General features: G+C 40.0%; 1 long non-coding RNA gene across 2 annotated transcripts; it reads right to left on the bottom strand.

Moving 5' to 3' along the window:
- Positions 1-1,730: 1,730 nt before the first annotated feature.
- Positions 1,731-12,254, bottom strand: LOC139826501 (uncharacterized). Of its 2 annotated transcripts, XR_011736605.1 has the most exons (5): positions 11,989-12,254; positions 5,352-5,858; positions 4,346-4,541; positions 3,849-3,955; positions 1,731-2,955 (listed from the first exon to the last, which is right to left on the bottom strand). It is a non-coding gene; the product is annotated as an uncharacterized lncRNA (long non-coding RNA). The 2 variants fall into 2 exon arrangements; XR_011736604.1 differs by having other exon boundaries at positions 3,849-4,541.
- Between the last annotated feature and the right edge of the window lie 1,531 nt (positions 12,255-13,785).

Genomic DNA, 13,785 nt, shown 5'->3' with positions numbered 1-13,785 from the left:
GGCTTTGGCAGGAAAGGACACCGTCCTGTCACTCTTCACAGCCTCCTCCCCACAGCTTGGGAAATGGATTAAAATCAGGCAGTTTGCAGTGTTCATTTCCCAGAGAGCAGCTGGGCTGGGCTGTGCTGGCTGGCAGTATTGAGAGCCATGGAAGGAAGCCCAGGTGTCAGTCCCAGCTTTTCTCTGTGCAGTCTCATTTGCCCACCCATCCTAGTGAGTTGCATGGGAACATTACTCTGTGTCTCATACCCATGCTGCTGTTTGACCCTGAATGATTTGGTCTTTCCCACATTGGTCTCCAAAACAAATGTAAGAATCATTTTGTATCATTATTTGTCCTGAAGAAAGAGCTACTCAGGGAATAAACTAATATTCAAAATACAAGTTCTGGAACTCTGGTTTGCATGTCCACCCCTTTTCAAACATAGGTTCACTGCCTCAGATAAACAATTCCACAATATCTTGTGCTGAACTGGGAGCTGCCTGAAAATTCTGCACTGTAATCACTGAGTATAACAACGTACCTGAACTTCCATTCCCATTCCAGGGCTTACGTGTTTGCTCCAGGATTCATTTCATAATCCTGCTAATCCTAAAGAAATTAGAACCCTTCTGGGGTAAGACATCCAATGCAGAACCAAATTTTAGGCAGGGACGTTTGTTCTTAAGCAGTGTAGAGTGTGAAAATCGTCCTTGTCTAAGAAAGTTTACCCTTCCAATAAAGAATCCAGTATGACATAAGAAAAAGTGTTATGGTATTCTTGTTCTTTAGGTTATTGAATATTTCTCCCTTTGAAAAGAAGCAATTTACAAAAAGCAGATTAAATGTATACCAATATGTACACCAATATGTATAGTTGTGTTACACTGAATGAGAAACAATGACAGCATGGTCAGCTTACCTGACAACATGTCACTTACCTGGCAACTGGTGCATATCCACAACAAAGTTGCCACAGTCCTTATTCAGTCAGTTCTCCTACTGATTTCCCAGGAGGAAATCCTACAGCTCCTCCCCTCCTGATACTGCAAGCCCTGCAGCCAGGGGCGAAGGGTAAGCACACAACTCAGGTCCCTGATGCTGCCATGTAGGTGTCCAGCTGGACCTCCTGGCAGGTTGCGGACCCTTTGTTAGGAGACCTGACGGAATCAGGCTGTCCAGCAGACACAGGTGGACACCTCAGACTGGCACATCCTTACACACAGCTTGTGGGATCCTCAGGAGAAGTGGAGGTTTCCAGGAAAAAGGAGCTTTATCATCAAGTAGATGTTACAAGATCTCGCTAACGTGTAAGTGAGAAAAGGTATATAGTCTTCTAGTAATTGGGTTTTGAGAGTTGCACTTGCGAAATTTCTATTTTAATTACGCCAGTCGTCAGATCATGATTTTTTTTTTAATTAGTTCAGCCAGCAGAAATTATGGAGACATCTAAGATGGGTCTGACTGCCAAGAAAGATTGTCTGTTTAGGTTATGGATTGCAAAATTATGCAGCAGAACTACATGATGATGGGTTAACACATGATTTGATTAGCATGAACCTCATATGTGCTGTCAGGATAATAATTACTAAGATAGCATTTGCTGAAGTTAGGCTAACCAAAGCCACATGGTTTCTTACTTATATCCTCCACTTGCATTTCCACAAAAATCCACAAACCTTATTCTATTTCAGAAAAATATTTTACTTATAAGAAGAGTTGAGGCCAAGTTATGCCTTACAAAGCACCTTTTGCAATCCAACCAGTCCCAAATCTCTCAGATTTACAGAAGACATTGTTCAAATAAAACTTCAATAAAACATGAGGTTTATCACGGAGAACAAGTTGAAAAACAGAATGCTTCTGTACTCTGACTATTTTAATTAAGGAAGAATCACTTACAATTTCCTTTCCATTAATGTGTACAAAATCAATATTTTATTTTTAAGCATATCGTAAGTTACTAGAAATTTTCTGTTCTGCTTTAAATGATAGAGAGTACCTTTCAACAACCAAAGCAGTACGTAAGTCGAAGTCTCAACTTAAACCAAATAATTGCAAGTGGAGGACACCCCTGTGGGTATTGGGTATACATCCCTTGCTGGTAAAGCAAGCACTTGTTCCCAGGGACTTGCAACACAGGCCAGAAGTCTAATCCAATTAATACCTCCAAGAGTCCTTGAACAACGTCTTCTGCTCTTGTAAATGAAGATCTGCTGCTTTCTGCAGCACAGATTCGCCAAGGATTGAGCACACTGCATCCTGCTGGTTAGACTACCCACCCCTGCTGTTACTGGTCTGGCTCCCCTCTGAATCCACCTTTCCTCCATCCCAGCTTGTGGTACAGTCCCACTGCTCTGTGCAGAACAAACTCTGTAGCTGCAACAGCATCGCCGGTTCAACACCCCAGCTTCAGCCTGCCAAACCCACCTGGCAGTGGGGAGAAAATAACTGTGATTAAAATGAAGTTATCGCTCTCCTCATCATCTCTCGCTTCCCTCCTTAAATTGTGTCTGCACCAAAGCTGACAAAATATTGACAGGCATTAGACAGCTGGCATGCAGAGTCCTGCCAGTTTATTGTGTAGTCCCATATATGAGTCTATGTGTTTACATGGCAAAAATGAAGATACAACCATCATATGTGCTAAAACTGTGCTGTCTCCGTCTAACCACAATAAAGTCACAGTCACATGTGCTTAGCCCCTTCCAGCACCTGAGGCTGAAAGGATATTTATACTTTGGGTACTACTATATGTTGAAATGTGTCACCGTGTCTCCACTGCCTTGGTTATCCACAAGAATGGGCTCAAATTCAAACAGGCCACAGTCACATTTATTGCCTACTATGCATTGTTCCTCTTCCAGCTGTTGGAGCTATTAACTTGATATAATTTGAGAGCAGGCAAAAGATCTTCAGGCCTTTATTACAGGTTTGTTCACAGTCAGGTATGAGGCTGGAGCATCTCGGCACTCCTGCAGTATGAGGAAAGAGGGATTAATAAAGAGACTGAGAATATAGTCATGAACAAAACATCAGTTTTGTGGGTTTGGAAACACTGTCAATAAGCAAAACACAAACAATCAAACAAAATATTTTCACACTGTGAGGCATCTATTGTGTTCATTTTACATCTCTCAAAAATACTAACGTCTTAGATTTGCTATACAGGACTCTTCCCCTTCAGACCTGAGCTAGGAAGGCTGCACTTTCAATTTACTGATCATGGGAGTGAGTATTATCCCAAAAACTGGATTCTGTCACCTGGTGTGCAAAAAAAGCCAAATTGTAGCACACAGAGATGAGATATTGTTTATTCCAGAGTTGCACAAGCCTGGATGCTAGAATAAAGCCAGCATGGCAGAAAGAAATGTCACAGCCATTATATACAAAATATTATCATTACATTCACACCCTAAAGAGACAATTGGTTACACATGTGCATATTGCATTACATAATCCTTTTAGCATATAATGAGCAATGTTCAGCTAAAAGGCACTTTATTCAACAGTCTTGAGTTATGTGTTAAATCAAGACTCAGCTAATTGTGTGGGCTTCAAAATGTCTAAAGCTGCAAGGTCACTCTGATCAGGTGTTTTGCAAGTCACTCTTTGTTAGGCTGACTTAAAACTGAAAGGATTTATGTATCTTTAGGCTAGCAATTGCAGACAGGATTTATTCTTTTAAGTGGTAATGACAACACAAGTGTGACAGAGGTCTCTGGTTGCCCACTCACCCTCCTTTATGGCTTGTGTTTCAAGGAGAGATGGATGGAGATCAAAATAAAACTGAGGGGGTTGTTCCAAGCTCTACTAGTTTACAGAGATTCAGTAAGAAAAACTGTAAGAGGACAGACACCATACATACCATGAGAGTCGTCGTATAGCTGCATTTTTTCTGCTTTATGAATTCCCATGTTGTACTGGAAGTTCCACACTAAGAATTTTAGCAAGGCAATAAAGGCTGTCTTACTGCTAGAAAACAAATACATAAGATGTATGTGAATGCATTCCAAAATACATATCATATTTTTACTACAATATAGATAAAACAGGTTTGAAGTTCGAATTTTATAGTCTTCAAGCCTAGGTTTTTAAAATAGGAGCACAGAAATAGGTACCTGTGAAGACTCTGATCTGGAAACAGTCCTTTTAACAATTCTTTTTAATTGGACACAGGGTTGCTAGTAGTAATACCAAATGACAAAACTAATGGACCCAAGAAGCCTGAAAAGAATAAATATCTGCTACATAGTAAGTAAATCCATGATGTATCTTTGCAAAGATATAGTCCACTGTAAAATTTTACTGTTCTGTCCAGTAATATCTTTTTAATGCAATAAGAGTGAGAATTGTGCTACTTACCCAGAAGGTTATTTATTATACAGCCTAATAATTCTTAGTGTTATGGAAAATGTTTGTGTGCATCTGGTAAGGCTTTCATTTATTGCAATGCTTGATAAAACTTTTCAGGATACCATGTAACTTGGCTACTTCAATATCGATATTGGAAAAAGTTATTTATAGAGCTTCACAGCTTTGAAAGTCTTCTGAAGGAAACCTGGAGTTTGAAGAAGTTAGCATAAGGAAGGAAAAATGTATCAGAAGTAGTGTATATCATTAACTATAATAATTTCATAATTTAACAAAATAATATTATAAAAATATTTTAAAATTGATCTGAAATCCAATAAAACTAATATGAAGGTCATATCATAAGTCCATTATCATGAAAACAACTGACATCCTCAGTAGATTTACATTCAGCCAGGCAATACCGGTATGCTGGGTCACTTCCTTTCAGTAACAGCCTTACTACTCTCTAAACCAGTTATTTACATAAACAAGTCCTCAGTTTCGCCAAAAAAACCCCACACCCTCCCATCTTCTGTAATGTTTCTGCAGAAGCAGCCAAGTCTTTCATATATAAAGATATGCCTCTTTTTTTTTTTTTTTTTTTTGTAAAAACACTCTATTTTTTGGCCTTGTTCTGTGTATGTTTTGACCTACCACATCAAATATATGATCATTTTCATTATAGATAGAAGCATTAACTCCTTGTTTACCTCCTCAACTGTATTTTCTAAATATTAATGAATAATAGACTGTTTAGTAAAAAATTTGTATTCTTGGCTGAAAGCATCCATAACGTATTCTTGCTAAAAATACTAGAAGGTTTAGCCAATTGTAGGGTTTGCTTGAGATACAGAACTCAAAAATTAGTCATAGATTTCTGAAAATACTCCACCACCCTTGGACAAAACACAGAAAAAGCACATGATTGTCATTAAAAAGTTTTCTATCCCTGCCCTTTTCCTACACAAGACCACATTGTTTTAAGTGTCAGGACTAGTCTTCCTAGTTCCTATACCTTGTATTTTTCATGAACATCATTCATTATTTTCCTCATGACCATCTCTCTGGGTCTAATAGCTCCTGTTCTTGTTTCGTACATCATTCCTGTGCACATTATATCCGTACCAGTTTATGACCTTATAGGCAGCCTCAAGCCAGCTTCAGTCCCCAGGCTACTAACTTTAAAATACATGCTCACACATTAAATCCTTCAAAACTTTCTGGGTATTTAACAGCAGAAAATTCACAGAAGAGTAGTTAGCAGTGCCTCTAGCTGCTCCTTCCAGCTGCAAGGGCTGGTCCTTCCGAGAGCTGCCCCTTTCACTTGTGAGAATGACTTTTTGGTGCTGGCCACAGAACCAGAGCCTGAGCTGGGGTGAGGAAGCCCTGCAGAGCTGTTTGCACTGGTTAGCACATCAGAGGGGATGTGGCTTCTCTTCATTCCCCCTTACAGGACTTCATGTTCATGACAATGAGTTCCTTAATACTGTGAGAATGAAAATGGTGGCCATGATGAGTCATTCTGTCAAAAGGAGAGAGAGAAAAAAATTTGCAGAACTTATAGCTAACACCGGTTTCAGAAAATAAAATGCATGGAGCATTTGTATATACAAAATTTTCATAAGCAAAACAAAGTGGAGTGCTTCTCCACTTAAGCATCTAACAGGCTCACACATAAGACAGCAGTATCTCCATATGTGTTAAATAGGTTAAAACATTGTACACTTTCTTGAGAATGTTTTCTGTAAGAAATAATATCATGGACCTCTTTTTACATCCTTCTTTATTAATGGGACCACAGAGCACCTGAGACTGGAAGGCACCTTTGGCAATCATCTAGCCCAGCCCCTTACTCACAGCATGGTCACCTCCAGCAGGCTGCCCAGGGCCATGCCCAGTCAGGCTTTAAGTATCTCCAAAGATGGACACTCCACAACCTCTCAAAGCAACCCGTTACAGTGCTTGACCACCTTGAGATTGAAAGAGCTATTTTCCAATGTTTAAATGGAATTTCCTGTATTTCACTTCCTGTCTATTGCCTCTTGTCTTTTCACTGGACACCATTGAGAAGAGACTGGTCTTGTCTTCTTTATTCTCCCATCAGGTTTTTATAACATTGATAAAATTCCTCTTGAGTCTTCCCCAGGCTGAACAACTCCAGCTGTGTCAGCCTTGCCTGGTGCATTAGATGGCCCATTGATGGACTCTGTCGAGTGGATTCATGTGTTTCTTGTGCTCAGAGCCCCAGGGTGGACACAACACTGCAGATGTGACCTCTACCATACTCTGGCATACAACAACTTTTCATATCCAGTTCCAGCACTCATGAAGAGATTAATCTGAATGGAAGGATACAGATTTTACATTATTAAACTGATTTTAAGTATCAGAGCTCCAGACACAAACCACATAAGCCCTAGGACATCAGCAGAAGAGGACTCAAAGGGTATGCCTACCTGCCAAATGCAAGAGGGCCAAGAGGGAGTCTGAGTGTTGGCGGTGTGATTATCTACACTGAGTAACCACTGGTTCACAGGCTGGCTATGTTCAGGGTTCCTCCATCCAGCTTCCTTCAAAGCAGTACTTGACCAGGAGAAGGGACATGGCTGACTCCAGGGACCACTCCCAAAAGCAAGTCAAGTAAAATGGTACTTGAGAGACACCAAATAATTGTGGCAACTCTTCAGCAGAGGACTCTCAGGTTCAAGCGCCATTGGCAGCACAATTCATAGAGCTGCTAGGATATTTGTTCACATCCAGTCTTTGCCAGTTTCAACTTGGAAGCAGAAGGCAAACCCAAAGATAGAAAAAATGATGCTACAAATCTGATATGAGCTATCAAACACACCTAACAGGGAAGGAGTAGAGAACCTCATTCTTCTGAGTATAGCCTAGACATGATTAGCATGACTCATTCCTAATTTCTTATCACCTACTCAAGGAGATTAAATTTTAATTAATTACTGTTTACTAATTACTGTTTTATAACTGATCATGTTTTTTCTCAATGGAAACTAGAAATGGTCAGACTCGTTATTCTTCATTTTTATAGGCCTGTGCATTTACCCAGATGTCCAGAGTAAAATTATCTAGACACAAGCCATTAGGTATTTTTAGAACAATGTGCCTTAAGAATGTAAGACAGGCATGATATATAGCTTTTTAACAATCCTTCATCCAGCTCTTGATTTCCAAGACATATTTTAATACTGAGAGGCCGGAATAAAAAGGATGCTACTGTAACTCCAGTTACAAAAGACAACATTTACAAATTCCATTTCCTTAATATGTTTTCAGATAGTAGCTCAGTTCTGGTTATCATACCCCACACCCCAAAGAAAACTATTGCTTTCTATCATTTAAAAAGGGAAGAAGAAATGTTAACACCATCAAGACTCCTCAAAAGTAGGAGATGTGAATTAAATTAAATAGGAAGGATTCTGGTGAGCATGAATTTTGGTGGGGAAGGGAAGGGAGAAAGTCAGAGAAAACGTTTTCCTGATCGCTGCAGGGAGGAGGTGATATTTTCATAGCTAGAAAACACGCATTCACAGAACTGCCATTTCTTCTAAGCCAACAGCTGCATGAGTCAGCAATTGAAGGCTCAAATTTCAAACAGTGCCAGTGTCAGGAAACTCTTCATGCAAAGAAGTAGGGGGTTTATATCCTCAAAGAGTCAGAATACAGATTTGACATGGGCATACTTTTTGGTGGCATTTCAAAGAAAGTCTGGGATCTCATTATGGTGTAAATGCATCTTCTATGTAGTGAAAACAGGAGAAGCAGTGCTGATGATTCACAACATGATTGTTCTCAAGATAACAAGTATGTTCTAAGTAGAAACCTACATTAATAAACATCACTCCTATATCTATAGAAGTAACTATTTACCGCCCTGATTGACTGATTGATTGATTGATTGATTGAATCAATCTTTCTTTCTGTGTTCTACCTCCTCCCTTTCACAGGAGACAGCAGGCCACCATTCAGGCTTGCAATATTTCTCTTTCCCTTTTCCTTGTTTGCATTCCTCAACATAACTACAAGTTCCTGCTAAGAAGCGATCACTAAGGACACGTTGTTATCATGCTGTGGACTGGCAGTCAAAACACTTCACACATCAAATAACCTTCTTAAAACCATGGCACTTTAATCATCTCCAATCAAAGAGCCATGAAGAGGAGGAGGCTTGGGCATCCTTCCAGAAAACTGAAAGGTCACACTCTGAGACTGTGCCTGTTGCATCACTTAGGCATCAAGGACTAAAAATGTGCGTGGGGCAGTGTATTAGAAGTTCAGTTTGCATTCAGGAGGCAAATGCCATTAACTGTTTGCATTCATAAGCAATAGCATTTTAGAAATGGCCTAAACTTGAAGAAAACAGTCAGGCCAGGATATGAAACTGGGTACTGCGTGAGGTTATAAAGCAGGGGTGTCAAACTTATTTTCACCAGGGGCCACATCAGCCTCACAGTTGCCTTCAAAGGGATGAATGTAATTTTAGGACTGTATAAATGTAGGACTAGTTACATCTACATAGTCCTAAAATTACGTTCGGCCCTTTGAAGACAACCGTGAGGCTGGTGTGGCACCTGGTGAAAATGAGTTTGACATCCCTGTTATAAAGGAAAAGTCAGCTACTCCTGGGAGCTGAGCAAACATTTGCTTTTGCGCTGAGACTTTGCATTAAGTGTACCCAGCCAATAAAACGGCTCTGATGAATTTGTTTGAAACACAATACAGACATCCCCAACTAGCACATTTGCAAAACTTAAGAAGTGGACCCTCTGAAGAGCAGCAAATTCCGAGGAAATAGAGAATTTTAGGCAAATTTCTATGAACCAGCAAAGCAGAATGAAGTTTAGGAAGTAATAATAACAAATGAAAAATAAAATGAAGGAATACAGTGAACATGAAGAAAGTTTGCGAGAATGAGAGCTGAAATCCTTCCTTTCCTGCAGGCCAGAGGAATTAGGTCATCAGCTTCAGCTGAGCCAAGGAGTTCACTGAAGGAATACTGAGACTGTTAGGAGTCCAGGCAAGATTACTTGGTGGAAGAAGAGATTTTGAGGTAAAACTGAAAGACTTAGTGCATTAAAAGCCCCAAGGAGAGCAAAAGCATTTTGAGCCAGAGCAAAGTTCAGCTGTGCTGAACTTTTCAGGACTAAGAATACAAAAACTGTTACTGGCTTCCTCCCTATAGTCTGCTGTCCTGCTGACACACTAGAGGGAGCTGAGGAAGAAGATCCCTAAAGCCTTTTGTCTTTCTGTGAGCTACACCAAAACAATGTACGGTAACATATTTCTACTTAGAATAAATACTTGGTGAAGGCTGTGATTTGAGAATATTACTGGAAAGCAGGTTAGGGGCTGCATCAGTGAGAACCTGTTCGGGAAACAGAGAACAGATACTGCTGAAGGACCTGAGCATCACGAAGAGGAGTGGCCAATGCGCTTGATTCCTGCATGATGAAGGGCACGGGCACATTTTTGAATAGCCACCAATCTGCAGAGGAAGGAGAGAAATTGCAGAGGAATTTTATACCAAGTTATAGATGTGTTTCATAGATTTGTGAACAACAACAAATGAAAAAAATATCACTGCAAAGCCTGGATGACTTGGCAGCCTTGAAGAGTTTCTCATGTGAGCACTTTAGACCTTTTCCTTTCAGCATGAAACATGACTTCTGCTGAATCTTTTCCGATTTCTTTGCTATGCCTATTTCCCCAGAGAAGAGAAGGGGGGTTAGCTCTGTTCTGCAGATCAGTCATTGTGGATTTTGAAAATACTTTTTTCCTTTCCTTTATTTTTCCTCCCTATTAAGGAGGAAGAAATACAAGTGCAACAATCTACTTGGATCTATGTGGAGTGAGTAGAATAACATCAGAAGAATGTTTCTGCACTCCTAAGAAAACTCAAAACAAGCAAAAAGGTCAATAACTTGCACTAAGATTCCAGTGACAAATGTAAAATTGAGCTGAACCATAGGAAGATCTGATCAGAAAAATACAGGTGTGCTAAGAATTACATTGATATAAGAACATAATAATTACGGCAATAGCAATAGCAATAGTAATAGTAGTAGTGGTGGCGGTAGTGGTAGTAGTAGTAGTGGTAACAACTAGAACAGCATAAAAAATTCCCAGTGATAATATAAATGATTTACCAGGTACGCATTATGGTTTTTGCTAGATTCACATACCATTTTTAGTACAAATTAGCTCAGTGTCTGCTTCAGAGATTTTATGACATAGTGTAAGTACATAGTAAATCTTGTGCTAATTATCGCATACAGATTGCATTTGTTCTTATTCCTTTAGTAATTATCATGTCAGAAATTTACAACAGATTACTTTCCACTCTATTGATCACAATATCTCTGATGCGTTATGGAAAATCAAGTCACTTTATGAAGTTACTGTGTTTTGGCTTAGTGTTTTTATGGCATCTATAAAACATTTAGCTCTCTATTTAACAAAAAGATTTACTGTAACTTGCAATGAAGGAAAAATGTGCCAAGGTAGAAGATAGATGGTTGGCATAGTGTTCTATACATATGTTGATGGAGAGTGATTTTTCCTTTTGCGAAGGGTGTAGCTCAAATAACCAGGGGGGAGTTGGAGAGCGGGGGAAAGTATCCTTTGAGGAACTCTCAGACCTTCAACTTAAAAGTGCCTGCTATAAACCTTTCCATGTTTGATATGAGTAAGATTAGCATTTTCTTTTTATCTGCCTGCACCCTTCCTTTTTGCCCAACCTCCTCTGGGCAGACTTTGTCAGAGCAACCAGTATAGTGGTACCTAGCTAGGCAGAAGTGGTGAAGCCCAAGATCTGCAGTAGATCTTTATGATCTTCTATCTGAGTCCTGGAAGCATATCAGCCTCAGAAGAGAGGATGACTTGTATCTCTCTGACTTGCAAGTGTTACTAGTTAATATAAAACCATTGGAAGATGCCTAAATATAATTACAGTAACATCATCAACGTAGAGACAACTTGGCTCTAAAAGCATTCAAAACTGCATATTAAAACAAGACAGATTTTTAAAACCAGGATGAGCAGCCAAAACCAAGTATCCCCACCGCCACCACCACCCTTCTTCCCACCCATGGTGACCTTGCAATCTTCATCCTTCTTTCTTTCTACTCTTGCTCTGACAACTTCCAGCAGCTTGCTGGCTTTTTGATAAACCATTCAGAGCCTCTCCTAGGTCTTGAGGAGGTCTGCTTGCTCTGTAGGCATCTCTGAGGTTTGGCTCTGGCTTGCTATTCAACACAAACGGACCTCTGCAGTTGCTGCAGAGCATCCTGGCCTCCCCCAGCTTTCCTTCACCGCCGCTGAGAACGCTCAGGTCTCAGAGCAGACACCATGTCTTCCCCGTGGTTTCATCTCACTTCATTAAGTGGAGTTAAAGCAGGACAAATACAGCATCCAGATGCCCTGCTGCTTAGTCACATTCTTTTAACAAAAGCTACCACACTCTACACACGCAATAAGCTGTGAACACACTAAACCAGTTATGATATGTTATTTATTTTGTTTACTCTGAAGTGCGGTGTATTTCTAGTATAGCAAAGACCCGAGGAAACATTATGATTAAGCAACTACTATAACAAACTCAAACCAAGACAAAAAAAAACAGAGATACTCACCAGTGAGAGAATATTCGTTCAAAAAATGGCAATGCTGTATCTTATTTCTTGGTCTTATACCTCAAAGAAGAATGCTTATGCAAGCATCCCAGGAACTAAAATCCTTACTGAAAATTACGACTCAGGAGACACGTTAGACCCATTATGACCTTCCTGATGTTCCTTCCCTGCTGTACAGGCGTTGACAGCTCCTCCCTCCCTGTATTGCCCAGGATGCAACTGTACATTTATCTGCTCAGTTAATGTAATTAAATATAAGTAAAAGCAGCCTGGTAGCAGGTTGCTGCTGTAAGGGAAGAGCTTGCTTTGCTCTCCCTGCTCCTCATCTGGGCTCTGGCACCCCTTGGACCCTTCCACAAGCAAATGACACCCAGCAGATAGTTCTGGTTTTTAAATTGTTGAATTTAATTGCTTGGTGAGAAGTTGGCACACGGTAATAGGAGAGACAGAACAGTGGTTTTTGGGCCAGTTAACTGCTGGGTTGTCTTTTTACGCTTCCCAGTAGGCTGCTGTTACCCTCCTGGTCAGATGAAGGATATTGTCTCTCTACATACACTTCAAAGGAGAGGTGAGGGTGATCAGCATGCTATATAAGACACTGTCAAGGTAAGCAGTGATCTGAAATCCTCAGATCAAGAGCAAAATACCCAGAAGATGCTCCTTAGACAAATGTGTTCTTAACACACAAAAATTCAGTGGTATGCAAGAGGTCAAATGATGCAAACTCATGGTCCCTTCTGACCCTTTCATGGTCCCTTCTAGTCTTTTTTAAAAAGTAAGAAAACAGGATAGATAAATAACTAAATAAGTTGAAAACAGATCATTGCTAGGATTCAGGATTTTGATTTGGACTTTAAAGTGTCCCACCCCCCCATAAAGTCTTTTAGACCTGAAAGCAGAGGAAAATTGATCCAGAAATATGAGCTTGTAGAAAAAGAAGCCTCTACTCAATGACTTAAATGAACCAAACTGGTCAGTACCTTAAACTATGTTTCAGTCAGAAGTTGCTGGGCTAGCATTGCTTTTTTCTTCCCTTCCACCCTAAGCAGCTATTGGAAAACTTTTGAGTTTAGATACTGCATCAACAGTGGGTAAATAGAGCAGCCCTTTGGTTCTGGCATGAGACCAGGATGAGGTCAGATTTGCTACAATAATAAAAACTGTCAGAATTTAGAAAATTATTTAACAGTAGGAACTGTATAACCACTTACGCTGGCTGACTGCAAGCAAGGCAGCTGTACTATAAGAGTCAGGGCATTTATTTTCTTGCTCTTTGGCATTCTTTTTCTTCAGCTCTTCAGGCACCATGATTTCTATGGGAGATTATTCCAGAACAAGCTCTCTATGATGGAAATAACCACGTGACTGATGTTGCTTCATTCAGGATTTAATCAAAAAATACTTTCTACTCTAAGGGAAATCAGACTTCAAATTGTCTTCTACCCAGATACACACTGTGAAAAGAATTCTTTAGTGTTAAGCTCTGGCCTTCATTTTTTTAACGGGTACTACTGCTTTGGCTACTTTCTAGGGTCCAGATCTAAATATTCACAGTTTCAGTAAAAACTTACACTGTGTCTAGGAAAGAAGTCGCCTGTACCTCGCTATCTCTGCTGACCCACCAGACAAGCACAGTGCTGACATTGCACTTTGCTTTTCCTAGCAGGCTAGTGATTTCAGTTTTATTTTTTTCTTTCCCTGTTTGTTTTTTTTTTTAATTGTTTGGGATGCCTCAATCTCTCCCAACCCCCAGTTTCTGTAGGACCCAAGATGAACATGCTGTCAGTAGGTATGTAA

Source organism: Patagioenas fasciata, chromosome Z, assembly GCF_037038585.1.
Source record: "Patagioenas fasciata isolate bPatFas1 chromosome Z, bPatFas1.hap1, whole genome shotgun sequence".
Classification (NCBI taxonomy): domain Eukaryota; kingdom Metazoa; phylum Chordata; class Aves; order Columbiformes; family Columbidae; genus Patagioenas; species Patagioenas fasciata.
This window is presented reverse-complemented; position numbering and strand designations above follow the sequence as displayed.